This window comes from Sus scrofa, chromosome 7 (genome assembly GCF_054392235.1).
Source record: "Sus scrofa isolate SSC_HxYL_T2T_F1_AM1 chromosome 7, Sscrofa_HxYL_maternal_Yorkshire_Landrace_v2.0, whole genome shotgun sequence".
Lineage (NCBI taxonomy): Eukaryota > Metazoa > Chordata > Mammalia > Artiodactyla > Suidae > Sus > Sus scrofa.
Window position 1 is genome coordinate 67,163,654 of NC_139389.1, and position 27,537 is coordinate 67,191,190.

General features: G+C 45.7%; 1 protein-coding gene across 8 annotated transcripts in view; it reads right to left on the reverse strand.

Moving 5' to 3' along the window:
- The window catches only part of SCAMP5 (secretory carrier membrane protein 5), a 58,285-nt gene that overhangs the window by 23,739 nt on the left and 7,009 nt on the right, over positions 1-27,537 (reverse strand). For 3 of the 8 annotated variants that reach the window (XM_084968831.1, XM_084968838.1, XM_084968834.1), the window contains exon 2: positions 21,787-21,904. The exons of 1 other annotated variant lie outside the window; for it this stretch is intronic. The gene's annotated coding sequence lies outside the window, so the exon portion shown is untranslated. Of the gene's footprint in view, positions 1-2,921; positions 3,923-21,786; positions 21,905-27,537 lie in introns of those variants that run through there. 4 more of the 8 variants (XM_084968839.1, XM_001924572.5, XM_021099041.2 and 1 more) reach the window with 2 other exon arrangements.

A 27,537-nucleotide genomic window follows, 5' to 3' on the forward strand; every position in this document is an offset into this window, starting at 1 on the left:
TACAATAGAGGGGGTAACAGCTGATGGACAATGGTAGCTCAGGAATAGGAAGTGCCAGCATCCATAGCACAGAGTGGGTGCATTAGATTAGGAGCCCTCCCTCTACCGGGATTCAAGAAGTGGAGAAACATGGGTTGGTTCTAACTCCTACATAGATATTCCCCTCCCTCCCACAACCAACCCTCTCCATGAGTAAAAGTTTTCAGGATAATAGTCCAAGTTTGGAATACTCTCCCCACGAAACAGAATGGAGAGATGATGGGAAGAAGGAACGGGTTTCTAGAAGTAATGGAGGGTCAGCTGAGGCCCTCCATGGAAGCAGAACTAGACTGCCCTAATAATATGTGAAGGCCACCAGAAGTTTTCCACATTGTTTAAAAAATAAATAAATAAATAAAAGGGTTTTCACATTCTGAGCATAGAATACAGAATTGGGAGGGCCTGCTGCTGGGGTGGGATACACAGGCAAAGTGGCATGGTCACTGACGGCATGGGCCAGAGAATGATTAAAATCCCATACCATGGAGTCCAGGAAGGACACAGAAGGTGTCACTCGAGTGGAATAGAGAAAATGGAGGTGTTGGAGAACTTGAGGTCTCCTTGAGGTCCCAAAGTAGGTAAAGCAGAAATTGGACAGTGGTCAGAGAAGGAAACTGGAGTTTAAGATTTTGGAGGTGGCCACATGCCAATGATGACCAGACTCAGGTGTAGCTGGTAAAAAGGGTGGCATCACCTCTCATGAGATAATGGGATGTGGAACATGAGACTGAGTAGAGCACTAATGTCCTACAGGAAAACAAAGAGAAGATGTAGGGGGAGGGTGGCCAATAACTAGACTATAGGAGCTTCAAGGGAGACTCTAACCCTGGTTCCAACCTGACTCCTGTCTGGTCCCCAGGTTGTCACCCAAAGGTGTGCCCATGCTTATAGAGAAGTCAATGTAGCAAAGTACAGATGATGGGAAAGCCAGTGCTCAGAGCCAAAGCACAGGGCAAAGGTGCCTTGTTTGTACATGGTTAGCCCAGAGAGAATTGAGGCTCAGAGGGCTACGGGAATGGAAGGCTCTAGGCTCCTCTGCTCTTATTTCAGGGCTTAGCCTTTATACTTGTTTTGGGGGGGTGGGGGATGGGGGATGCAGCAATGATTAGCCTCTGCAAACCAAAGTTCTTAAACTGCAAAACGGGAGAAGTAGCAATTTACTCCTCAACTGAGAGTCTTTCATAATGTTGGGAGGCACTGGGGATGCTACATGTCCCCTCAAAGATGGAGGTCTAAGGAAGTACCTCCTTAGTTATCAATAAGACATCAAATACTAACTGAAATTTTGGTAAGGACTATAATTTATTCCATTTCTTACTATTAAGTTGAGAGGACAGAAGGTCCCACAGTAAAGAGAGCAAGGTCCATGGCAGAGCTAAGGGTGTCAGGTCTGCCTCAGATCAGACTAGTCTGACCTCACAGATTAGTTCCAGGGCTCCCTACTCACCAGGCCTCCATCCTTGCATAGAAATGGTCATTTTCTTCCTATGTGCCCAGAGCCTATCTGCTAAGCTGGAAGCTTTCCCCTTTTGCTCTATGTCTGGTCCTCTTATCCCATGCCCAGTCCCATATCCCCAGCTCTGATGTTCTAAAACTACGAATCACCCTCAGAAAACAGCACTCACCTGGCAGTGCAATATCACTGTCCTAATGATGACTCTTCAGTAGCCCCTACTAATCCTGTGCCTAGCAATCAAGGTCTTGTGTCAATCAGCTACAAACCTCCCACTCACTACCCTCTACCGCATGGCTGACCTGCTTCATGCAGATCATATCAAGCCATCTCCTCTGCTTCCAGTGACCATAAACCAGAGCCCTGTCAGTTCCTCTAAGTATTACTGTTTTCTCACATCCCACCTCTTCTGGGAAGCCTTTCCAGACATCCCTGCTGTGCCTCCCACTGCATTAATTCTGAACCAGTTATTGTGCACCAAGTGTCACTCACTCTCATCCAATCTCATCCTCATTCCCTCGTGGATAGGCTTCTAGGAGAGACCCAGCACAGGGCAGGGGACAGAGTACAGTTAATTGTGTTCTTACTTAAGACTTGGACACCCTCCCAAGGGGTGGGAGTGGAGCAACTGATGCCCTCCCCCAATTAGGCTAAGCTCACAGCTTCTGTCAACCCTGCTGTACCCCACTTCCTTAAGGAAACCTATAGAGGCTCCAGGCTGTCAGCAAGGAAGGAAGTGCAGCCAGTAGAGGAACTGCTATGGGGAGGGGGCAGGGACACAGAGAAGAAGGCTGAGGGAGCGGGGAGGAAAGGAAAAGGAAGAGGGAGAAGAACTGGGAGGGACGCTCTAAACTAGAACAAGCAGCTTCCTCAAGGGAGGTCAGTACTTAGTCCTATTATTTCATCCCTAGAGAAAGGTGCTGGCAAAGAGATACTCAGAGAGGGGAATCAATTTGTTCAGAGGTGGCCAGCCAGGGAAAGAGTTAAAGAAACAGGAACAAAGACCAAGATCCCCATCCAGAGCTCCCTTCCCAGGACCCTGCTGACTCTCCATGGGTTTGCTAGACCTAAGAAGATTCTTTTCCTGTGGCCCAATGACCAGAAACAGTCCTCTCTTAGCAACTCAAGCTCATCAAACCCAGATCAAATCTCAACTAACAAGATCTGTGCAGCCCCTAACAAAACCTCTCTGCCAGTCATGCCCCTGCAAGAACAATTTCCCTCTTTCAGAAGCTTGCCTCTTGGAAGCAGAACAGGTAGGGCACAGACTGCAAAATTCTCCATACTCTCCCACACCATGGGCACCATCACGTGGCTGGGCTCACAGGCCAGGCTCCCCAAAGCTATGCTTAGTTCCCACCTCTATGCCTTTGCCCAGACTGTTCCCCAGAAATCCCCTCTCTTATCCTTCCTCTCATCCAAATCTCACCTCCTCCAAGAAGCCTGGCTCTTGCCTCCCATTTTCCTTGTGTTCATGGCGTCCACGGGAAAAGTCGGCCTTGCCCTCCCTAAACACCTCATCCCGCAGTTGGGGCATTACCGGTTTGAACCGCCTGAGATAGCGAATTCTCACTCTATTTGGTTTTCTCAACCACTGGATCTGAAACTCCCAGAGGCAGAGACAGGGATGGGTTCCCAAACAGCTCACCCCCAGCCGCGTGACCGACTCCTGTCACTGTTAGAATAAGCTTCATCCAGCGTCCCCAACACACTATCCCAAACCCCTGCTGGACCCCTGGCTCAAGCCAATGCACCCACCCTATGAAATTCCGCGGCGGCTCAGACTAGCGGTCCAAAGGTCCGCTGTCTCGGGTTGGCAAAGGTTGAGGGGTAGGAAGTACAACCTGGGTCGACCTACAGGCGCCTCTTGTGAGGAAGGACCCAAAGAAGGTCACAGTCACCCTCCCTCCGGGCGCCCCCATCCCAGGCTGAGTGCGCCATCCCCAGGAGGTGGGAGCCTGTTTCCAGGGAACGCCAGGTGGGGCTGGGGTGGGGGTGGGATGGAGGGCCCAAGGCCCGGGCTCCAGATTCTAGGGGTCTTACGTCATCCAAGACTCGGGTTCCCTCTGCGGGAACCAGGAGTGGGATGATGGAGGTTAAGGGGCAGCCAGGGCGCTATTCCTCCGCCCCAAGCAGGGAAGGTCACTTCCACTCTCCACCTCTTCAGCTCCGCCTGCCCCCTGCAGCCAAAGGTGAGGTGTAGAGGTACAAAGCTGGATATGGGGTGACTCCCCTCTCGCCCTGAGCCCAACTTCCCTGCAAAGCCTTTCTCTGGGCCTTTAGGCCCGGTACTCACCCGCCGCTGCCGCTTGGCTGCCGAAAGGCCGCCGCGCTGTGTGCGCTAAACCCAGCGATGCGGCGCGGAGCCGGCCGCGAGCCGCTCCAGGGCTGGGGCGGGGTGCGTGCGCGCGCGAGCCTCAGGCAAGCTCCTCGCGCGCGCGCCCGCGCCGCCCCTGCCTGCAGCAGCCGCTCTCGCGAGATTCTCGTGCTTCCTCTAGGGCTGCTTCCCCTGTTCTCGCGAGAAAGGAGGCTTGGCTGCCCCTGCACCTCCCAGGAGCTGTCCGAGGCACTAAGTTCCTGGACAGGGCTGGATCAGGTGTTCGGCAGGCACAAAGGGGAAAAGAACAAGGCGAGGACGTCAAGGAAGAGACCCAGAAGTGGAAGTCTGGTACCAACAACCAGAACCTCAGCTTTCAAATCTGTAAACTGTGGAGAATAACTTCCCATGCGGATCCCAGGAGCTGCTGGGACATAGCAGAAAGGAAGAGTGAAAGCGAGCTTTGAGAGCAGGAGAGTGTGGTAACTGATGAAGGCCTTCGGATCCACAGCCCTAAGGTGACAGAAAGGGGATAGAGAATGGAAGATCAGAGATGAGTCATAAAGAGACAGAAATGACACATAAACAAGGACACACAGATCCAAAAAAGATAAAAAATAGACAGGAGCGGAGAGCCATGAACATACAGACATAGAAACACAAAGAGAGACGTGGAGAGATGAAGATTTGGAGAGAAAAAAGACAAGGAATGACAGAGGAGAGAGAGCACAACTAAGTGAGAAAGAGGTAAAAAATAGGGCTTGACAAGGTACACAGAGGAATAGAAAGGGGAGGCTTAGAATCAGAAAAAGGAAGGAAGAAAGAAGGAAATCGTGATATGCAGAGATGAACACTGAAAGTGATTAAAGACCAGGATAAATGTTTAAAACCCAAAACTAATGAGGATTGAGAGAGATGCACTTGGAGAGATGGGGCTGGGAGTGAAAGACAGGCTTTTATTGTGAGTGATGTTTACATTGTAAACTCCTGCGGATATCTACAGCCAGCGCCACCCTCTGTCTTGCCAGACAGAGTGGCTCCTGCCCTCCACAGTGCCCTCCACCCACACCATCCTAGGCCTAGAATGGGGCCTCAGTGGGTGGGAGACACTGTGGGGATTCTTTGCCCAGAATAAGGGCCCATTGTCTGTCTCCAGCCTGCTGGGAGTGGGCCTCACTCCCACAGCTGGGATAGAAAGAGGATAGGAGTAAAGAAAGGCAGATGAGAATTAGTGCAAGAGAGGCAAGAAAAGGGAGGGACCCTCAGTAGCTGTGGACTTTTAATCAGGAAACATAATCTGTGTCCATCAGGACAGAAGAGTCATGGGCCATAAGGCAAGGCTTCTTTTGGTCCTGATTCTAGTTCATTTGTATGGTCACTGCTCTCTATCCTGCTATAAGACAAGCATTAGCTGATTTACAGAGTTGTGAGAGCACCCAATGAAATGATGAATGGGACCCTGAGGAGGTTATCAAGCACGACTTCTACAGGAGAGATGTTGGGAATCCACGTGGGCCTCAGGAAAGATATGGGGGTTCATATGAGTCTTTAGGAGAGGGGTCTGAGGTCCACATTGAAGCCTACAATGGAGATGTCTGGGGTCCACATGGAATTTACAAGAGATGTCTTGTGGACTATGTGGGTCCCATAGGAGGAATGTTTGCTTTAGCGTCTGATAGCCGCAGATGACTTTCCCCAATCAGGAGAATTAGAAGGGCCTCCTATTCGGCTAACAACTGAAGCAGGAAAAGTCCCCAGGTCCAAAGTCAGAAGCCCATCTTTGTTCCAGTGGATCATACCCACATCAGAATTTGGGTAAATAGAAAGAAACAATACTTCAGAAGTTACAATCATTTAAACAAACTTTCATCCAACAAGAATTTGTTGATCACCTATGAGAAAGAACATAGTGCAATGGTTAGGAATATGTACCTAGAATGCAGACTGCCTGCCCCTTCCCAGTTGTATACGTTTGAGCAGGCACTCGTCCTTACCGAATGTTAGTTTTCCACATATGTAAAATAAGGGTGATGATAATAGTACCTATGTCTTAAAGTTCCTTTGAGGATGAAATGAATTAACAGATGTAGACATATGTAACAATTGGGACAGTGCCTGGTACACCATAAGTGTCTAATAAGTGCTAGCTCATACTGCATACTAGGCTCTGGGGACATGTCTTTCTCATGGTGGAGGGCAGGAGCGAGAAGGCCGGAGTCAAAACATGCAATAACAAATATAATGCTTCTTCTCAAATGTGACAAATGTCCTGTCTGCTCACTTACCACTCATCAAAGCATGTCCTATGGCTAATGCATGGACAACAGGGAGACTTGCTCCCTCTAGAGGATGTAAGGCCTGACAAACAGAATGTTTAATCCTACAGCAGGGAAGGAGCAAGTGACAGGGAACAGTAATTCAGTCCCCCACAGGGCCCGCTTCAGGCTGCTTATATTTTCCTGCTTAGATATGGTTTAATGAGTCATGTCTATGCAAGAGCCTCTGGGAGAATATCTATGTTACAGGACAATAAGCAACTGGAAAGAAAAGAGGACTAGTAGCATTTACTAAACCCTAAACATGTCTGAGCGAGATGCTAAGCCTCATGACTATCCTATGAAGTAAATGCTTCTATCCTCATTTTGTAGATAAGGAAAGTGAGGTTCAGAGAGGTGAAGTGATCTGCCCAATGAAATAGAATGGATGTATCTAAGAAGTGGAAGAACCAGTATCTTAGGTTGGGTTTCCCCAGAAACAGACACTGATCTATCTGAGTAGTTATGCTGTGAGCCACACGAGAAGTCCGACACTGATCTATTTGAGAGATGATTCCAGGAAGCACTAAAAGAGGAGTGGAAGAAGTTGAAACAAAGAAAGGAACTCAGTTTGGGATGCAATAATGAGCAGGTTAATACCATGGGCAATGGGGGCTCGATCCTACTTGGGATCACTGCAAAATACAGCCCAGTGGTCCCACAAAAAGAATGAGGAAACTAAGGGTTAAAGGCTGCTCATGGCATTTCCAGACTTCTCTGTGTGTCTTCTGAGCAGAGAAAGCCCTTAGGCGGAAAAATCCCAGAGACTTACATACCATAAGAATATACGAATATCTTCTATAAGAATGTAAGAAGCTATCAGGAGCGGCTAAAGGGGCACTAGGTAGCAGCATCTACTGCAACCAAGATCTAAATCCAAGTCTGCCTCACTCTCAAGACACATCATGCCACCTCCAAGGTCACCCATTAGTCCTGTAGAAGTTTGCAACATGGAGACACCTTTCTTAAGAAAGAGCTTCCTGTTCCCTCCACCCTACTCCATGCTCCTGGTCTTATGAGATGCCAAGTCCCTGGCCTTTATGTAAATATGTCTGTCTGATAGCCCAGAACTGAGTATGCAGTGACTCACATTCTTGCCTGCAGAGCCATGGCAATGTCAGAGCAGCTCATCTAACCCACTCACTACCCGGACGGCAACCTGAAGCTCAGAGAATTCACCCTGGACCTCTCCTACAATGCCTCTTCCCTCACACCTCTTTCCCACTACTGCACTCCTCATGTTTGTCTTCTTTCCCCAACTAGACAAGAAACTCCCCAAGGCAACCCATAGAATGGAAGAAGGTATTTTCAAATAGTATATCTGATAAGAGACTTTCACCTAGAATATATGAATTCTTACAACCCAATAATAAAAGAGACAATCAACTATAAAAATATAAAAATGGGGAGTTACTGTTGTAGTGCAGTGGAAACAAATCTGACTAGTATCCATGAGGACACGGGTTTGATCATTGTGAGTTAAGGATCTGGCACTGCCATGAGCTGTGGTGTAGGTCGCAGATGTGGCTCAGATCTAGTGTCACTATGGCTGTGGTGTAGGCCATCAGCTGTAGCTCTGATTCAACCCCTAACCCGGAAACTGCCACAGGTGTGGCCCTAAAAAAAAGAAAGGAAGGAAGGAAGGAAGGAAGAAAGAAAGAAAGAAAGAAAGAAAGAAAGAAAGAAAGATTTACATATGTATATGATCTAAGGAGTTCCCTGGTGGCTCAGTGGGTTAAGGATCCAGCCTTGTGGCTTGGGTCACTGCTGTGGTGTGGGTTTAATCCCTGGCCCTGGAATTTCCACATGCTGCAAGTGCAGCCAAAAAAAAAAAAAAAAGGTGTGAATAGCAATTCCTCTAAAGAAGAAATACAGGAGTTCCCGTCGTGGCGCAGTGGTTAATGAATCTGACTAGGAACCATGAGGTTGCGGGTTCCGTCCCTGCCCTTGCTCAGTGGGTTAAGGATCTGGCGTTGCCGTGAGCTGTGGTGTAGGTTGCAGACACGGCTCGGATCCTGCGTTGCTGTGGCTCTGGTGTAGGCCGGTGGCTACAGCTCCGATTAGACCCCTAGCCTGGGAACCTCCATATGCCGTGGGAGCGGCCCAAGAAATAGCAAAAAGACAAAAAAAAAAAAAAAAAAAAAGAAGAAATACAGATGGCCGATGAGCACAAGAAAACATGCTCAAACTCATTAGTCATCAGGGAAATGCAAATCAAAACCGCAATGAGATACCACTTCACATCCAGTAGAATGGTTATAATCAAAAAGACAAATATTAATAGGGATATGGAGAAATTTGAACACTTATGCCTCCTGGAGGAATATAAAGGGTATAGCTACTTTGCAAAACAATCTGGCAATCCTCAAAAAGTTAAACAGTTCTAGCCCTAGGTTTATACCCAAGAGAAATAAAAACATATATTCACAATGGACTTACAAATTCATTGCAATCTTATTGGTAGTAGCTAAAACCCAGAAACAGCCATCAACAAGTGAATGGAGGAGTTCCCGTTGTGGCTCAGCAGTAACGAACCTGACTAGTATCCATTAGGATGCAGGTTTGATTTCTAGCCTCGCTCAGTGGGTTAAGGGTCCAGCATTGCCATGAGCTGTGTATAGGTTGCAGATGTGGCTCGCATTAATGTGGCTGTGGTGTAGTCTGGCAACTGCAACTCAGATTCTACCCCTAGCCTGGGAATTTCCATATGCCACAGGTGCAGCCCTAAAAAGCAAAAAATAATAAAATAAAATAAAACAAGTGAATATATAAACAGATTATTGTATATTCAAATAATAGAATGTGAACCAACAATAGAATGAATGAGCAACTGATAACTACAACATGAATGAATCTCAAAATATTACATTGAGTCAAATAAATCAGACCAAAAAATATATACCATACAATTCTACTTACATGAAGCTTAAAAACAGGAAAATTGGAGTTCTCATCGTGGCTCAGTGGTTAACAGATCTGACTAGGAACCATGAGGTTGCGGGTTCGATCCCTGCCCTTGCTCAGAGGGTTAAGGATGCGGTGTTGCCGTGAGCTGTGGTGTAGGTTGCAGACGTGGCTCTGATCCCACGTTGCCGGCGGCTATAGCTCCGATTAGACCCCTAGCCTGGGAACCTCCATATGCCGCGGGAGCCGCCCAAGAAATGGCAAAAAGACCAAAATAAATAAATAAATAAAATAAAAAATAAAAGCAGGAAAATTAAGAGAGTTCCCATTATGGCTCAGTAGGTTAAGGACCCCACGTTGTCTCTGTGATGATTTGGATTTGATCCCTAGCCTGCCTCAGCGGGTTAAGGATCTGGCGCTGCCACAAGCCGAAGGGGTATGTCACAGAAGTGGCTTAAATCCAGTGTTTCCATGGCAGTAGTGTAAGCCCCAGCTGCAGCTCTGATTCAACCCCTGGCCCAGGAACTTATATATGCCACAGGTGCAGCCATAAAAGGGGCGGGGGGGACAGAAAATTAACGTGATAGAAAGTAGAATAGGAGTTCCTGTTGTGGCTCAGCAGGTTAAAAATCTGACTAGTATCCATGAGGATTCGGATTAGATCCCTGGCATCGCTCAGTGGGTTGAGGATCCGGCGTTGCCCTGAGCTGTGTGTGGTGTAGGTCACAGACATGGCTTATATCTGGTGTTGCTGTAGCTGTGGTGTAGGCTGGCTGCAGCTCTGATTCAATCCCTAGCCTAAGAATGTCCATATGGGAGTTCCCGCCGTGGCGCAGTTGTTAACGAATCCGACTAGGAACCATGAGGTCGCGGGTTCGGTCCCTGCCCTTGCTCAGTGGGTTAACGATCCGGCGTTGCCGTGAGCTGTGGTGTAGGTCGCAGATGCGGCTCGGATCCCGCGTTGCTGTGGCTCTGGCGTAGGCCGGTGGCTACAGCTCCGATTCAACCCCTAGCCTGGGAACCTCCATATGCCGCGGGAGCGGCCCAAGAAATAGCAGCAACAACAACAACAACAACAACAAACAAAAAGACAAAAGACAAAAAAAAAAAAAAATGTCCATATGTCATGTGTGCAGCCCTAAAAAGCAAAAAAGGTGTTCCCGTCATGGCACAGCGGTTAATGAACCCGACAAGGAACCATGAAGTTTCGGGTTCGATCCCTGGCCTCGCTCAGTGGGTAAAGGATCCAGCTTTGCCGTGAGGGTAAGTTGAAGATGTGGCTTGGTTCTGGTGTTGCTGGGGCTGTGGTGTAGGCCAGCACCCATAGCCCCAGTTGGATCCCTAGACTGGGAACTTCCAAATGCCACAATTATGGCCCTAAAAAAAGCAAAAAAAAAAAAAAAAAAAAAAAAAAGTAAAGAAGAAGAAGAAAAGAAAGTAGAATAGTGACTTCCAGTTGGGGATGGGTGTAGATTGACTGGAAAAAAAAATTTCTGGGTGGTAGGAATATTCTATATCTTTTTTTGGGTGATAGTTATAATGTATATAAAACTGCCAAAATTTATTACACTGAAAACTTATTGATTATAACTCTCTAAAGGACTGTCAGCCATTAAAAAAATGGAGATCCCTGCGGCAACTTGAGTCTAGAGAACAAAGAGATTCTAGGAGTTCCCGCTGTGGCTCAGTGGATTAAGGATCCAACGTTGTCTCTCTGAGGACGTGGGTTTGATCCCTGGCCTTGCTCAGTGGGTTAAGGATTCGGCATTGCAGCAAGCTCTGGCATAGATCACAGATGCAGCTTGAATCCGGTGTTGCTGTGTCTGTGGCATAGGCCACAGCTGCAGCCCTGGCCAGGGAACTTCCATATGCCACAGGTGCAGTCATAAAAAGAAGAAAAAGAAAAGATGATTATGGACCTCCAACCTATTGCCTATACAGGAAACCCAGCTCAATGACTGCCTCGCACCGCTTCCCTTCTACCAGCAGTGCTTCCAATAGACCACTTGAGGGCAGCCACGCCTGTACTTGCACTTGGCAACCGCTACACTTGCAGAGCTGCTTCATCGGTTAGGTTGCTCTGCTGGCAGCTAGAAGGGCTAGGCAGCCTCCTAGTTTACAGACCACCACCTCTTGCAGCCTTGCCAGCAGCTCTGAACATACAACACCTACTGCTGACTTGTTGAGTTAAAACGGAGGGCCCCTCCCACCCTGCTCCCACTAACTGTCCAGAGAGAAAAAATACCCTTCACAAGTCCCAGCCTGGGCCTGGCCTGGTAAGCACTGATCTCGGTCACTGGCTGAGCCCCTAAATACCAAATCCACAGGACACATTCCAGTCCTCACCTGCCTGACAAGTTAGATATATTACAAAGTCAGTCTTGCTTTTAACTTCCAGTCTCCCTTCCTCCTTCTTAGCCTGATACCTTCTTCCCCAGCAATTTGCCTCCTGCAGAGTCCTGCACTACCTCTAAAGTTGCCAGGGCTCCCAGAACTCTGTCTCTCATCTGAATTCTCTTCTGCATTTCAGCCCCATCCCAAACTGGAATCCAAGATATTTTACCTGGGTTTGTTCCTCCTCCTGTGATCCTGCCTCCAAAAATAGCCCTATCATCAGTAGTAAGATATGACATCATGTGCCTCCTGATATACTTCACAAAGGTCTATGATATTCTTGCCCCCAAAACGCATAGCTTCAATCTAATCACAAGAAAAACATCAAACAAAGCCAAATTGAGGAACATTCAACAAAATTACTGACCAGTACCCTTCAAAAATGACTGTGGGAGTTCCCGTTGTGGGTTTGTGGTAACGAACCCAACTAGTATGCACGAGGTCTCAGATGGATCCCTGGCCCCATTCAGTGGGTTACAGATCTGGCATTGCAGTGAGCTGTGGTGTAGTTCAAAGATGCAGCTAGGATTCTGTGTTGCTGTGGCTGTGGTGTAGGCCAGCAGCTGCAGCTCTGATTCAACCCCTAGCCTGGGAACATCCAATGCCACAAGTGCAGCCCTAAAAACAAGAGAGAGAGAGACAAAAGGACACATATATTTATTATTATAAGTTTTACTAATATGTATGTATAACACACAGTTTAACATATAATAAAATATACAACTGGAGTTCCTTGGTGGCTCAGTCCATTAAAGATCCAGTGTTGTCACTGCTGCGGCTTAGGTCACTGCATGTGTGGGTTTTATACCCGGCCAAAGAACTTTTGTATGCCATAGGCACCACCATAAATAAATAAATAAATAAGAGTTCCCATCCTGGCTTAGGAGTAATGAACCCAAATAGTATCCATGAGGATGTGCATTCTATCCCTGGCCTTGCTCAGTGGGTTAAGGATCCGGCATTGCCATGAGCTGTGGTGTAGGTAGCAGACATGGCTTGGATCCAGAGTTGCTGTGGCTGCGGCAAAGGCTGGTGGTTATAGCTCTGATTAGACCCCTAGCCTGGGGACCTCCACAAGCCACGGGTGCGGCCCTAGAAAAAACAGAAAGACAAAAAATAAAATAAAATAAAATAATAGGAGTTCCCGTCGTGGCACAGTGGTTAACGAATCAAATCCAACTAGGAACCATGAGGTTGAGGGTTCGATCCCTGCCCTTGCTCAGTGGGTTAAGGATCCGGCGTTGCCATGAGCTGTGGTGTAGGTTGCAGACGCGGCTCAGATCCTGCGTTGCTGTGGCTCTGGTGTAGGCCAGGGGCTACAGCTCCAATTTGACCCCTAGCCTGGGAACCTCCATATGCCGTGGGAGCGGCCCAAGAAATAGCAAAAAGAAAAAATAAAATAAAATAAAATAAAATAATAAATAAAATTGTATAGCATGAATTTTATGTAGCTAATTGATTCTCACAGAATGCTTTCATTGTTTTTTTAACTCTTGTATCCATAGCCAACCTTCAGCTGCAACTTATGAATGAATATAGGTAATCGACCAAACAACAAATCGAGCTCTGATGTAAACACTTCCACCATAAGCTGATTTTGAGCTACCAACATGATGGCACTGAATGCAGAGTTGAGCAAAGAGGCACCACGGCATACCACTACATAGAATGTCTGCCTTATAGAGACAAGAAACAAATAACTTTAAGAGCATGAATAGTAAAATGTTGTAAATTTATTAAAAGTTATGAGTTTTGAATATGTATTACCTTTGCTTTAATATAGTTGACTTCATTATAAGGTAATATAAATTTCTAATAACGACTGTGTTTAATAACCAGGTCCAAAATTGAAATTTTCACAATTGGCTCTCATGAGCCAGTACAAGCTGCTTCCAGCACATCACTGCTTCTTGCACATAACTGGTCCCCAATTTCTTTTCTAGGCTCAATCTTGCTGAGCATCTAGAAGATTTCTGAGTTAGAATGACCCACTTAACACCTTGGGCTTATGACTCCTCACTCCAGCAGCCCCCCACCTGTTCCCACAGCCTTACATCACCAGGAATCATTTTGCCCAGGAAATTCACCCTCCCCTCTTGCCTCTTGGACTACAGTCTGCTCTTCTTCCAGCCTCTCAGTAAAGCCTAACATGTCCTTCAGTCTGGACATCATTCCCTGAGTCCTGTTCATCAATCTCCTCCTGATGCCTGGAACATCTCTCCTCGTTGCTCATCCTTCCTTTGTATCTATACTCAAGCCTTTACCCTGGCCAAATTGTAATTAGAAGCCCTCTCATCTGGTGCAATTGAAACCAGGAGTTGGTCAATTAAACAAAAAACCTCTGTTTAATAGGAGTATCATTAAAATGATATGTATTTGGGAGTTCCCATCATGGTTCAGCAGATGATACCTCTCATGACCAGTATCCATGAGATCGAAGGTTCAATCCCTGGCCTCGCTCAGTGGGTTAAGGATCTGGTGTTGCTGTGGTGTAGGGCTACAGCTGCAGCCCCAATTCAACCCCTAGCCTGGGAACCTCCATATGCCACAGGTGGGGCCCTAAAAAGACCAAAAAAAGATATGTATTTGGACATTTTTGTTTGTTTTGTTTGTTTTGTTTTATTTTTTTTATTTTCTTTTTTCTTTTTTCTTTTTGGACATGTTTTAAGTTAAAACATATAAACATGTATTAACTTGCCAAACTTTTTCTTTTTTTTGCCAAGGTTTTGATGTAATGCTATGGCTTTTTCTTTGAGTATGGGTCTGCTAATTGGAATTCCACATTTCTTTTCTTGTAAAACATCTCCTAACAAATTGCCTAGACTTCTAGGTTCTATAACATGCATAAGAGCTTTAGAACACTTGCAAAGCAATTTGAGGGCAGATTCTTGGATTTCTACTATTTCCCAAATCTTTTACCGAGGTTTCCCCAATCCAAATTCAACAATTATTTTTTAAATTTATTTTAATTGTAGAAAGAAAACACCCAATTATTATACTAAGTGAAATCAGTCATACAGTGAGAAATAAAGATCATATGATAACAATTATACATGGAATCTAAAAAAAGGAATACAAATGAATTTATTTGCAGAACAGAAACAGACTCACAGACTTTGAAAAACTTGTGATTACCAAAGGGGATGGGGTGGGAGGGTAGCAAGGAGGGAGGGGTGGCCTGAGGGTTTGGGGTGGAAATGTTCTAAAATTAGGTTGCGATGATGGTTATACAACTATAAATATAATAAAATCCATTTTAAAAAAGAAAACACATCAGAAGAAAATTTGCCATCTTAACCATTTTTTAATATACAGTTCAGCAGTATTAAGTATATTCAAAGTGTTGTACAAAGGATCTCCAGAAATTTTTCATTTTGCAAAACCGAAAATTTTTTTTTTTTTTTTGCTTTTTTTTTTAGGCCCGAACCCTCGGCATATGGAGGTTCCCAGGTTAGGGGTTGAAGCAGAGCTACAGCTGCTGGCCTACACCACAGCCACAGCAACTTGGGATCCAAGCTTCATCTGCGACCTACACTACAGCTCACAGCAACACTGGATCCTTAACCCACTGATCAAGGCCGGGGATTAAGCCCGCATCGTCATGGATCCTAGTCAGGTTCGTTAACCACTGAGCCACAACGAGAACTCCAATAGCTTTTTTAAAAACAACTGTCTTTTTCAAAACTTTCTAAAGCAGTAAAGTTAGTTTTCATAAAAATGATAATTCACTTTCTTCTGCACTCTTACTTCTGGCTTGGTTATACTTTATTAATTATGTAATTGCAATAGTGAGTACAAAAGGCATAAACAGTTTCGGCAATGTGTTATTTCAAGTCCTTAGAGAAGCTGTCATCAAGGTGGGATTAAATAAACAAAACATTTATAAGGAAGACCATCTGTTAGAGAAAATGAAGAGAGAGCAAGGTGAGACTGAGAGAACCACTAAACCATACTATAAGTCTGACCCTGAGCAACTGAAAGAAGCTGGAAGTAAGCTGGGTAGAAGCATCTTAGACTGCAGTGAAGTTCTAAGAAAAGTTCAGCAATGCCACCAGGGAGTCCTCTAGCCAAAACCACCCATCTTCCATCTATCTCCCAGAGATCAGCCTGCTTTAATATGCCCTCTCTGTTCATTGATTAGCAGCCCACGTGGACTTTTTTTTTTTTTTCATTTTTGGCCACCCCACATATGGAGCTCCTGGGCCAGGGATCAGATCTGAGCCGCAGTTGAGACCTAAGCCACAGCTGCGGCAACACAGCATCCTTAAAACACTGTACCTGGCTGGGGATTGAACCTGTGTCGCAACGATCCCAAAACGCCACTGATCCCATGATCCCATTGTGCCACATCAGGAGCTCCACAGTGACGGATTTTAGAATGCAGCAGCAACCTTGGTCAGTTGTACGCCCTGTCATTAAAGATGTGAGAAGGCAGGAGTTCCTGTCGTTGCTCAGTGATTAACAAACCCAATTAGTATCCATGACGACATGGGTTCAATTCCTAGCCTTGCTCAGTGGGTTAAGGATCCAGCATTGCTGTGAGCTGTGGTGTAGGTCACAGACACAGCTCAGATCCCGCATTGCTGTGGCTGTGGTGTTGGCCGGCAGCTGCAGCTTGGATTCGACCCCTAGCCTGGGAACCTCCATATGCCATGGGCGCAGCCCTAAAAAAGACAAGAGAAAAGAAAAGAAAAGAAAAGACATGAGAAACCATTCCCATGGCCACCACAGGTAACAAACACAGCCGATTCTTGGTGTATCATGTATGGATTTAGCTTGGCTAAGTGCAACAGAAAACTCAAATATCAAGGGCTTAAACAACACAGGTCTTTTTCCTCACATAATGAGAAGTCCAGGAATAAGTGAGTTGGCTTATTGTCTTTAAGATTCAGGGCAGAGGAGTTCCCATTGTGGCTCAACAAGTTAAGAACCCATCGTAGTCTCCATGAGGGTGTAGGTTCGATCCATGCCCTTGCTCAGGGGGATTAAGGATCGGCATTACCGCATTCTGGTGTGGCTGTGGCTGTGATGTAGGCCTGCAGCTATAGCCCCAATTCAACCCCTAGCCAGGGAATTTCCATAGACCACAGATGTGGGCATAAAAAGAAAAAAAAGGATTCAGGGCAGAAATTTCTGCAAATCTCTTGGTCTTTTCCTCAGACTTTTGAGATAGCTTCCCCTCATGGCTGCATTGCAGGCAGCTGGGAGGAGGAAGGGCCAAAGGGCATGCCAGATGAGTCTGCACCCCCATTTAGTGAGCTTTCCAGAAAGCCCTACCCAATAATTTCCGTTTATCTCTCATTGTCCTGAACTGTCACTCCTATTTGGCAAGGAAGTGACTGTGTGACACATTTTAGCTTTTTAACTGGGCACATTCTCTGCAAAATAAAATCACTGTTGTATTAGGAAGGAAGACAAGGGAGCATGGATACTAAGAAGGGTACAGCAGTGTCTGCCACACTTAGTGAGCACGAAATACTAGAGAGCAGCCTGCTACAACCAGGCACATGCAGGGGGCCATGGGCTTTGTTCTGTGCGCCATCTGCAGAGGCCGTGGGGAGTTCTGCTCATCCAATGACTCAGTGCCATGGAGGTGGTGATGAGCACATCTACTGGGCTATTTTTATTTCCCAGAATGTGAGAGCCACTGAGAAAGTACTGTCCTTGTGCAGTTCACTGCCATATCCTCAGCACCTACACCAGTGCCTGTCACATAACAGAGACCCCCATACATATTTGGAACAAATGATCAATAATAGTGTTGCCTTCTGCCCTGCGTATCCTTTCAATAAACTCCCGTTACCTGATGTTCTTAAATGTGGAACCTGCAAAAGCCCACTGGGGATAATTCCTCCCAGTAGTACCCATGCCATTCATTCTCTGAAGGTAACCTCACCACTTTCAGGGGGGGAAATTAACCAATATTAACCAATACTTTTTCTTCCTTCCTGTTTGTCACAGAGGAAGAGACGTTACTTAGGCTGAATGTTTGTAACCCATCCAAATTCATATGTTGAAATCCTAACTCCTAATGTAATGGTATTAGGATGTGAGGCCTTTGGGAGGTGACTAGGGATTAGTGTGTTTTGGTGGTTGTTGTTGTTGTTTGTTTTTGCCTTTTGTCTTTTTAGAGCTGCACCCACAGCATATGGAAGTTCCTAGGCTCGGGGTCGAACCTGAGCTGCAGCTGCCGACCTATGCCGCAGCCACAGCAATGGGAGATCTGAGCTGTGTCTGCAACCTGCACCACAGCTCACAGCAACACCAGATCCTTAACCCACTGAGCAAGACCAGGGTTTGAACCCACAACCTCATGGTTCCTAGTTGGATTAGTTAACCACTGAGCCACAACGGGAACTCCCCTCTGGTAGTTATAGCAGCCAAACATACTGAGACGGTTGTCTCCCCACTCTCTCCCAGGTTAAGTCCAGTCCTCCAGCTTTGTTCTGATTCCCATCCCTTCTTATCTCCTGTGGGATTTTTTTTTTTTTTTTTTTTTTTGTCTTTTGGGGGTTGCACCCATGGCATATGGAGGTTCCCAGGCTAGCTGTCAATTGGAGCTGTAGCTGTCAGCCTACACCACAGCCACAGCAACATGTAATCTGAGCGGCATCTGTGACCCACACCACAGCTCACTGCAGCGGTGGATCCCTAACACACTGAGCGAGGCTGGGGATCAAACCTGCATCCTCATGGATACTAGTCAGCTTCCTTACCACTGAGGCATGATGGGAACTCCTAGGGACTTCCTTGATAAGCAGAATACAGCAGACACCCGAGGCTAGGTCAGAAAACGCAACATGGTTTATGCCTGGCTCTCTCTCTCACTGGATGCTCACTCTGGAATCAAGTCACCATGCTGTGAGGAAGTTCAAATTAATCCAAGAAGAAAGACCACATGAAGAGGCCCACATGGAGCTCTGAGAGACTTTCATCTAACAGCCAGCAAGCACCCACAGACGTGCAAGTAAACAAACTTTAAGATTATTCTAGGAGTTTCCATCGTGGCTCATTGGTTAACGAATCCGACTAGGAACCATGAGGTTGCAGGTTCAATCCCTGCCCTTGCTCAGTGGGTTAAGGATCCGGTGTTGCTGTGGCTGTGGCGTAGGCCAGCGGCTATCGCTCCAATTCGACCCCTAGCCTGGGAACCTCCATATGCCGAGGGAGAGTGGCCCAAGAAATGGCAAAAAGACCAAAAAAAAAAATTATTCTAGCCCCCAGCCTTCAAGTCTTCAGCTGAAACCATAGATTTGGATGAGAAAGAGATAATCCATCCTTACTATGCCCTGCCTGAATTCCTGTACCACAGTATCTGTAAGCATAATAAAGTATTGCTTTATAAAACTCAATTTTGGATAATTTGTCAGGTGGCAGTTGGTAACTGGAATAGAGCCTTCTTAGCATCCAAGGTAAAAATTCCCAAGTAATAACCTAAACAAAACAGTCCTGATTAAAATCGTACGATGATTCCCTAGACTAAAGCTAGTGCACTCATCAGAGTATTAAAGGAGATCTCAGCAGTCAGCTGGCCTTCTTCCACCGGGTTATAACTGGGCAGTTTGGGGATACAGGCTTATGGATGGAAGCAGTCTCAAAGTAGGTTAGTAATAAGGAAGTAATAATAGTCAGGCGTAGGCAGTAACATTCTTCTGACATTCTTCTCCTCCAGAGAACAAAGGCCACATGAACACCAGGGAAAGCCCAGAGTCTCCTTTTTCTGCTACTCCTCACCCCGATCTCCTTCCATAAAAAGTCCCTGGTCATGAAGGGTTTCCAGGTGAATGTCTTAAAAGTTTCAAGTTTCAAGTAAAAGCTGCACCTGTGGGCCACATTGACCTACGTGTGTGTGTGGGTGTGTGGGTGTGTGTGTGTGTGTGTGTGTGTGTGTGTGTGTGTGTGTTTTGGCGGGGGTGTTCGTTTTTTGTCTTTTTAGTGCTGCACCCATGGCATAGGGAAGTTCCCAGGCTAGGGGTTGAATCAGAGCTGTAGCTGCCAGCCTATACCACAGCCACAGCAATGCGGGATCTGAGCCATGTCTGCCAGCCTACACCATGGCTCACAGCAACGCCAGATCCTTTACCCACTGAGAGAGGCCAGGGACCAAACCCACGTCCTTATGGATACTAGTCGGGTTCGTTACTGCTGAGGCACAACAGGAACTCCCAGATATGTATGTTTTAGTGACGTGAGTTTGTTGATGTGGTAGACTGTACAGAGTGATGGCTCCTGTGCCTGTAAATGCATGTCAGACCTTCCACCAAGAGGTGGGGTTTATTTTCCTGCACTTTGAATCTGGGCTGGATGTGCATCTGAGCTTCATCATTAGAATGCAAAGGAAATAATAATGTGTGACTTCTGGGTCAAGGCCTTAAGATGTTTTGCAGCCTCCATTTTCATCTTTTTGGAATCAAGTCACTAAAAATTAAGCTTGGGCCAGAGACCATGTGAAGAGAGGCCCGGCCAGCACCCCAGCCATTCCAGCTACCTCATCTGAGGCACAGACATGTGAGTGAAGCCATTTTAAGTGTTCTATCCACAAGCATCCCACTGAATGCCTACCAGTGAGTGACCCCAACTGACACCATATGGAGCAGAACTGCCTGGCTGAGTCCAGACAAACTGCAGAAGCATTAGAAATAATAAATCAGGAGTTCCCGTCATGGCACAGTGGTTAACGAATCCGACTAGGAACCATGAGGTTACCAGTTCGGTCCCTGCCCTTGCTCAGTGGGTTAACGATCAGGCGTTGCCGTGAGCTGTGGTGTAGGTTACAGAGGTGGCTCGGATCCTGCGTTGCTGTGGCTCTGGCGTCGGCCGGTGGCTACAGCTCCGATTCAACCCCTAGCCTGGGAACCTCCATATGCCGCGGGAGCGGCCCAAGAAATAGCAACAACAACAACAACAACAACAAGGCAAAAAAAAAAAAAAAAAAAAAAAGAAGATCAGAAATAATAAATCAGGGAGTTTCCATTCTGGCTCAACTCGTGCATAAGGATGTGGATTCAATCCTTGGTCTTGCTCAGTGGGTTAAGGAGCTGGCCTTGCCATGAGCTGCAGTGTAGGCCAAGGACACAGCTCAGATCTGGTATTGCCATGGCTGTGGCATAGGCTGGCAGCTACAGCTCTGATTCCACCCCTAGCCTGAGAACTTCCATAACCTATGGGTATGGCCCTAAAAAGAAAAAGAAAAAAAAATAAATCAGTGGGGTTTTTTTTGGGGGGGAGGGGATTTCTTTTTTTCTTTTTTTCTTTTTTTTTTTTTTTTTTTTTAGGGCTGCACCTGCTGCATAGGGAATTTCCCAGGCTGGAGTCCAATCAGATTGGCAGCTGCTAGCCTACATCACAGCCACAGAAACACAGGATGTGAGCTACATCTTCAACCTATACCACAGCTCGTGGCAACACTGGATTCTTAATCCACTGATGAGCAGTGCCAAGAATTGAATCTGAGTCCTCATGCGTGCTAGTCAGGTTTGCTACAACTGAGCTACAACCAGAATGTCAATCAATGTTATTTTTAACCACTAGGTTTTAAAGTGATTAGTTAGCCAGCAACAGTTAACTAAAACATTTGGCAACATTTAAAAACCTAAACTGGGAGTTCCAGTCCTGACTCAGTGGTTAATGAATCCAACTAGGAACCATGAAGTTGTGGGTTCAATCCCTGGCCTCGCTCAGTGGGTTAACGATCCGGTGTTGCTGTGAGCTGTGGTGTAGGTTGCAGATGCGGCTCAGATCCTGCATTGCTGTGGCTGTGGTGTAGGCCGGCGGCTACAGCTCCAATTGGACCCCTAGCCTGGGAACCTCCATATGCCGCGGGTGCAACTCTAGAAAAGACAGAAAGGCAAACAAAACAACAACAATGACAAAAAAAAAAAAAAGCACTAAACTGTCACACTCAAAAAAATGAAATTTGGGATTTCATTTTTGGAAACACAGGATCTGTGTTCCTTGCTTGAACATCAGAGGCAGAATCTGAAAGGTGTGCCCACCACCCACAGTGAAGTTCTGTGGGTGCAGTGGAGAGCTGCTTCAGAGAGGAGAGGAATTCTGCCTGTTCCCATGGCTTCTCCGGAAGCAGAAATGATGGGAGTTGGTGACACTCGAGCACAACTATTATCTTTCCCAAGGCAGGTTCACTGGGCAGGTCATTAATCACCAAGTATGCCTAATTTCTGAGCAGAGAAAGTGTTCTCCCAGGAATTCTGCAAACAAAATGTGATTTTTCCCTTGCTGAAATATATAAAATTTATGTTCTAGAACAATATGTAAAGGGTGCCTTGTGATTTACTTCACAAAAACGGAGAGCAGGCACACTTGGTTAACTTCGTCATTTGTTCAAGAGAAGAGAAGACAGTTACCTGGTGGTGACAGGGAACCCTCATGGCCGTAAAGGGGATTTGACCAAGTAGCTCCTTGAACTGGGATGAACCTCAATTTCTCCAGCTTGATTTGGGGGCTCTGTTCTGGGCCAGTAGGCTGAGGAATAGAGGTGACAGGGGTATTAGGTTAAAAAGAGCTGTTTCTACTCTCACTACCATGGGGATGTGGGGAAGGGACGATTGCCAAGAAGAGAGGTGGTCCAGGGAAGAGGAAACTATTTCCTGGTTCTTTCCCAATGCTCCAGATCCCAGGGGCCTGGAGCAAAAAAAAAAAAAAAAAAAAAAAAACTACACTGTTTAAGAAGTTCACTTTAGGATTGAGATGGTGGAGTACAAGGATGGGGCTCATTTTCTCCCATAAAAGCAACAAATGACAACCAACTGCTGAACAACCAACCTTCAACAAAAAGGATTGGAAACTGTCAAAAAAAGATATCCCACTCCGGGAGTTCCCGTCGTGGCGCAGTGGTTAAAGAATCCGACTAGGAACCATAGGTTGCGGGTTAGGTCCCTGCCCTCGCTCAGTGGGTTAACGATCCGGCGTTGCCGTGAGCTGTGGTGTAGGTTGCAGACGCGGCTCGGATCCCGCGTTGCTGTGGCTCTGGCGTAGGCCGGTGGCTACAGCTCCGATTCAACCCCTAGCCTGGGAATCTCCTTATGCCGTGGGAGCGGCCCAAGAAACAGCAACAACAACAACAACAAAAAAAAAAGACAAAAGACAAAAAAAAAAAAAAAAAAAGATATCCCACTCCAGAAGACAAAGAGGAGGCTGCATAGAGTCTTAAGCAGAAAATGAAACAAGGCCTAAAAGGACAAAAAAAATCAGCATAACCCAGCTAAATCCAGACTTGCAGACTCCTTCTTTTTATTTTTTGTTTGTTTGTTTTGTCTTTTTAGGGCCGCACCCATGGCATATGGAAATCCCCAGGCTAGGGTTGAATTGGAGTTACAGCTGCCAGCCTACACCACAGCCACAGCAACATCAGATCCAAGCTGTGTTTGCAGCCTACACCACAGCTCATGGCAACACCGGATCCTTAACCCAGTGAGCAAGGCCAGGGATCGAACCTTCATTCTCAAGGATACTAGCCAGATTTGTTTCCACTGAGCCATGCCGGGAACTCTGCAGACTCCTTCTTATTAAACAGGCCCATGAAACAGATGAGTTCCCAAAGACAAAATAGCCCCAAAGCCGCAGACTACATGGCTCAACAAAACAGCCCCTGTCTATAAAAAAAATCAAGCACTCCTCTGCAGAGTCTTGCCTGCCTGAGTCTTGCCTGCTCAGAGCTCCCAACCATTCTTTTGGTCAATAACTCTGCCTGCAATCTTATTGCTCCAGCCTTTGCCTCCTTTCTAACATCGAGACAGTAGGAGAAATGACTGCCCCATACCCACCAGGTGGGCAGTCCCCAGACCAGGTGGGCAGTCCCCTATATGCAGAGGCTCACCCACAGGAATAAGAGTTCTGAGCCACGTCAGGTTCCCAGGCCTGGGGATCTGGCTTTGGGAAGAGGAGCCCCCGGAGCATGCACTGAGGGCACGTGGGGCTCGTAGACAGGAGCTCCAGAGATCTAGGGGAAATGGAGACTCCACTCTTGAAAGGTGCACACAGGATTTCATGTGTGCTGGGTCCCAGGGCAAAGCAGAGACTCTCTAGGAATCTGGCCAGACCTGCCTGCAGTACTTTGAGGATCTCCTGGGAAAACAGGGGGTGACTGTGGCTCATTGTGGGGGAATGACATTGAGGGAAAGGTCTCAGGAATAATCATCAGTATGAACTCCCCTGGAGGTGGCTGTTTTGGAAAAATCTGGCCTCACCAACCAGGGCTGAGCAGCCCCAAGCCAAACAACAAACCTAGTGGGAACACAGCCCCACCCATCAGCAAACAGGTTGCCTAAAGACACCACCCCTCCAGGTACACCATTGTCTCTAATCACACCCAGAGACAAAACCCCACCCATCAGAGGGATAAGAATCAGCTCTACCTACCAGTGGGCAGGCACCAGTCCCTCCCACCAGAAAGCCTGCAGCTAGCTCCTGTACCAACTTCAGCCACAAGGGGGCAGACATCAGAAGCAAGAGAGGCTATAACCCTATTGTCTGCAAAAAAGAGACCACACCAAAATCTATACAAAATGAAAAGTCAGAGAACTATAACTCAGATAAGGGAGCAAGAAAAAACCCCAGAAAAACAGCCAAGTGATCTGGAGATTATCAGCCTCCATGAAAAAGACTTTAGACTGATAATAGTAAAAATGATTCAAGATCTTGGAAATAAAGGAGTTCCCATCGTGGCACAGCAGAAACGAATCTGACTAGAAACCACGAGGTTGTGGGTTCAATCCCTGGCCTTGCTCAGTGGGTTAAGGATCCGACATTGCTGTGAGCTGTGGGGTAGGTTGCAGACGTGGCTTGGATCTGGCGTTGCTGTGGCTGCAGTGTAGGCTGGCAGCTGTAGCTCCAATTAGACCTCTAGCCTGGGAACTTCCATATGCCACAGGTGAGGTCCTAAAAAGCAAAAAAAAAAAATCTTGGAAGTAAAGAGGAGGCAAAGATTGATAAATTACAAGAAACACTGAACAATGAAATAGAAGATTTAAGGACTAAGCAAGCAGAGATGCAAAACGCAATAACTAAAACAAAAAATTCACTAGAAACAACCAACAGCAGAATACAGGAGGCAGAAGTATGAATAAGTTAGGTGAAGGACAGACTAGTGAAAATCACTGATGTGGAACAGAAAAGATAATAAAAAAATAAAAATAATAATAATAAAAGATAACAGCCAAAAACTTCCCTAACATGGGAAAGGAATCACTCACTCAAATTCAGGAAGCACAACCAGTACCATACAAAATAAACCCAAAGAGGGAGTTCCTGTCATGGCACAGCGGAAACAGATCCAACTAGGAACCACGAGGTTGCGGGTTCAATCCCTCGCCTCGCTCAGTGGGTTAAGGATCTGGCGTTGTTGTGAGCTGTGGTGTAGGTCACACACATGGCCTGGATCTGGCCTGGCATAGTTCAGCAGCAACAGCTCCGATTAGACCCTTAGCCTGGGAACCTCCACATGCTGTGGGTGCAGTCCTAAAAAGCATAGTGATCAAAGTTCCCATTGTGGCTCAGTGGTTAACGAACCCAACTAGTATCCATGAGGTCATGGGTTCTACCTCTGGCCTTGCTCAGTGGGTTAAGGATCTGGTATTGCCATGAACTGTGGTGTAGGTCACAGACTTTGGATCTGACGTTGCTGTGGCTGTGGTATAGGCCGGCAGCTACAGCTGCAATACGACCCCTAAACTGGAAACCCCCATATGCCGCTGGTGCAGCCTTAAAAAGACAAAAAAAAAAAAAAAACCTGCAAAAAAACCACAAACACATGGAGACTAAACAACACGCTACTAAACAACCAATGGGGATTACTGAAGAAATCAAAGAGGAAATTTAAAAATACCTAAAAACAAATGACAATAAAGACACAACAAATCAAAACATATGGGATGCAGCAAAAGCAGTTCTAAGAGGGAAGTTTAGAGCAATACAAGCCTACCTCAGAAAACAAGAAAAAGCTCAAATAAACAACCTAACTCTGCACCTAAAGTAATTAGAGAAGAACAGGCAAAACCCCAAGTTAGCAAAAGGAAAGAATTCATAAAGATCAGAGCAGAAATCGATGATATAGAAATGAAGAAAACCATAGAAAGGATCAATGAAACTAAAAGGTGGTTCTTTGAAAAGATCAACAAAATTGATAAACCCTTAGCCAGACTCATCCAAAAAAGAACAAGAAAAAAGGGAGAGGACTCAAATCAATAAAATTAGAAATGAGAAAGGAGAAATTACAACAGACATCCAGAAATGCAAAGGAACCTAAGAGACTACTACAAGCAACGGTATGCTAATAAAATGGACAGCTTAAAAGAAGTGGACAATTCTTAGAAAAGTACAATCTTCCAAGACTAGATCAAGATGAAATAAAAAAGATGAATGGACCAGTTACAAGTACTGAAAATGAAACTGTGATTTTATAAGTTCCAAAAAACAAAATTCCAGGACCAGATGGTTTCACAGAAGAATTATATCAAAAATTTAGGGAAGAGTTAACACCCATATTTATGAAACTATTTCAAAAATTTCAGAGGAAGGAACACTCCCAAACTCACTCAATGACGCCACCATCACCCTGATACCAAAACCAGACAAAGATACCACACTCAAAAAAAGAAAATTACAGGCCAATATCACTGATGCATATAGATGCAAAATCCTCAACAAAACACTAGCAAACCAAATCCAGTAGTACATTAAAAGATTTGTAGAAGTTCCTGTCATAGCACAGTGGTTAAGGAATCCGACTAGGAACCATGAGGTTGTGGGTTCAATCCCTGGCCTTGCTCAGTGGGTTAAGGATTAGGCATTGCCATGAGCTGTGGTGTAGGTCGCAGACATAGCTCGGATCCTGCGTTGCTGTGGCCCTGGTGTAGGCCAGTGGCTACAGCTCTGATTAGACCCCTAGCCTGGGAACCTTCATATGCCGTGGGAAGTAGCCCTAGAAAAAGGCAAACAAACAAACAAACAAACAAAAAGGATTGTACACCACGATCAAGTGGGATTTATCCCAGAGTTGCAAGGATTTTTCAATATCTTCAAATCAATCAATGTGATACACCACTTTAACAATCTGAAGAATAAAAACCATATGATCCTCTCAATAGATGCAGAAAAAGCTTTTGACAAAATCAAACACCCAGTTGTGATTAAAAAAAAAAAACCCTCCAGAAAGTGGCCATAGAGAGAACCTACATCAACATAATAAGGGCCATCTATGACAAATCCATAGCTAACATAATTCTCAATGGTGAAAAGCTGAAAGAATTCCCACTAAGATCAGGAGCAAGACAAGGAGGTCCACTCTTGCCACTATAATTCAACATAGTTTTGGAAGTCCTAGCCATGGCAATCAGAGAAGAAAAAGATATAAAAGGAATCCAAATTGGAAAGGAAGAAGTAAACTACTGCTGTTTGCAGATGACATGATACTATACCTAGAAAATCCTAAAGACACCAGCAGAAAAGTGTTAGAGTTCATCAATGAATTTGGTAAAGTTGCAGGATATGAAATTAATACACAGACATTGGCTGCATTTCTATATACTAACAATGAAAGATCAGAAAGAGAAATTAGGGAGACGATCTCATTAAAAAATTGCATGAAAAATAATAAAATACTGAGGAATAAACTTACCTAAAGAGACAAAAGATCTGTACTCTGAAAACTATAAGACACTGATGAAAGAAATCAAAGATGATGCAAACAAATGGAAAGGTATACCATGCTCTTGGAGTGGAAGAATCAATATTGTCAAAATGACTATACTGCCTAAGGCAATCTACAGATTCAATGCAGTCCCTATCAAATTACCAATGGTATTTTTCACAGAATTAGAAAATATATATTTTTTTTGTCATTTTAGGGCCACACCTGCAGCATTTGGAGGCTCCCAGGCTAGAGGTCAAATCAGGGCTGTAGCCTCTGGCCTATACCACAGCCACAGCAACATGGGATCCAACCTGCATCTGTGATCTACACCACAGCTCATGGCAATGCCAGATCCTTAACGCACTGAGCGAGGTCAGGGATCAAACCTGCAACCTCATGGATACTAGTCAGATTTTCTGCTGAGCCAAGACAGGAACTCCTAGAACAAAATATTTTAAAGTTTGTT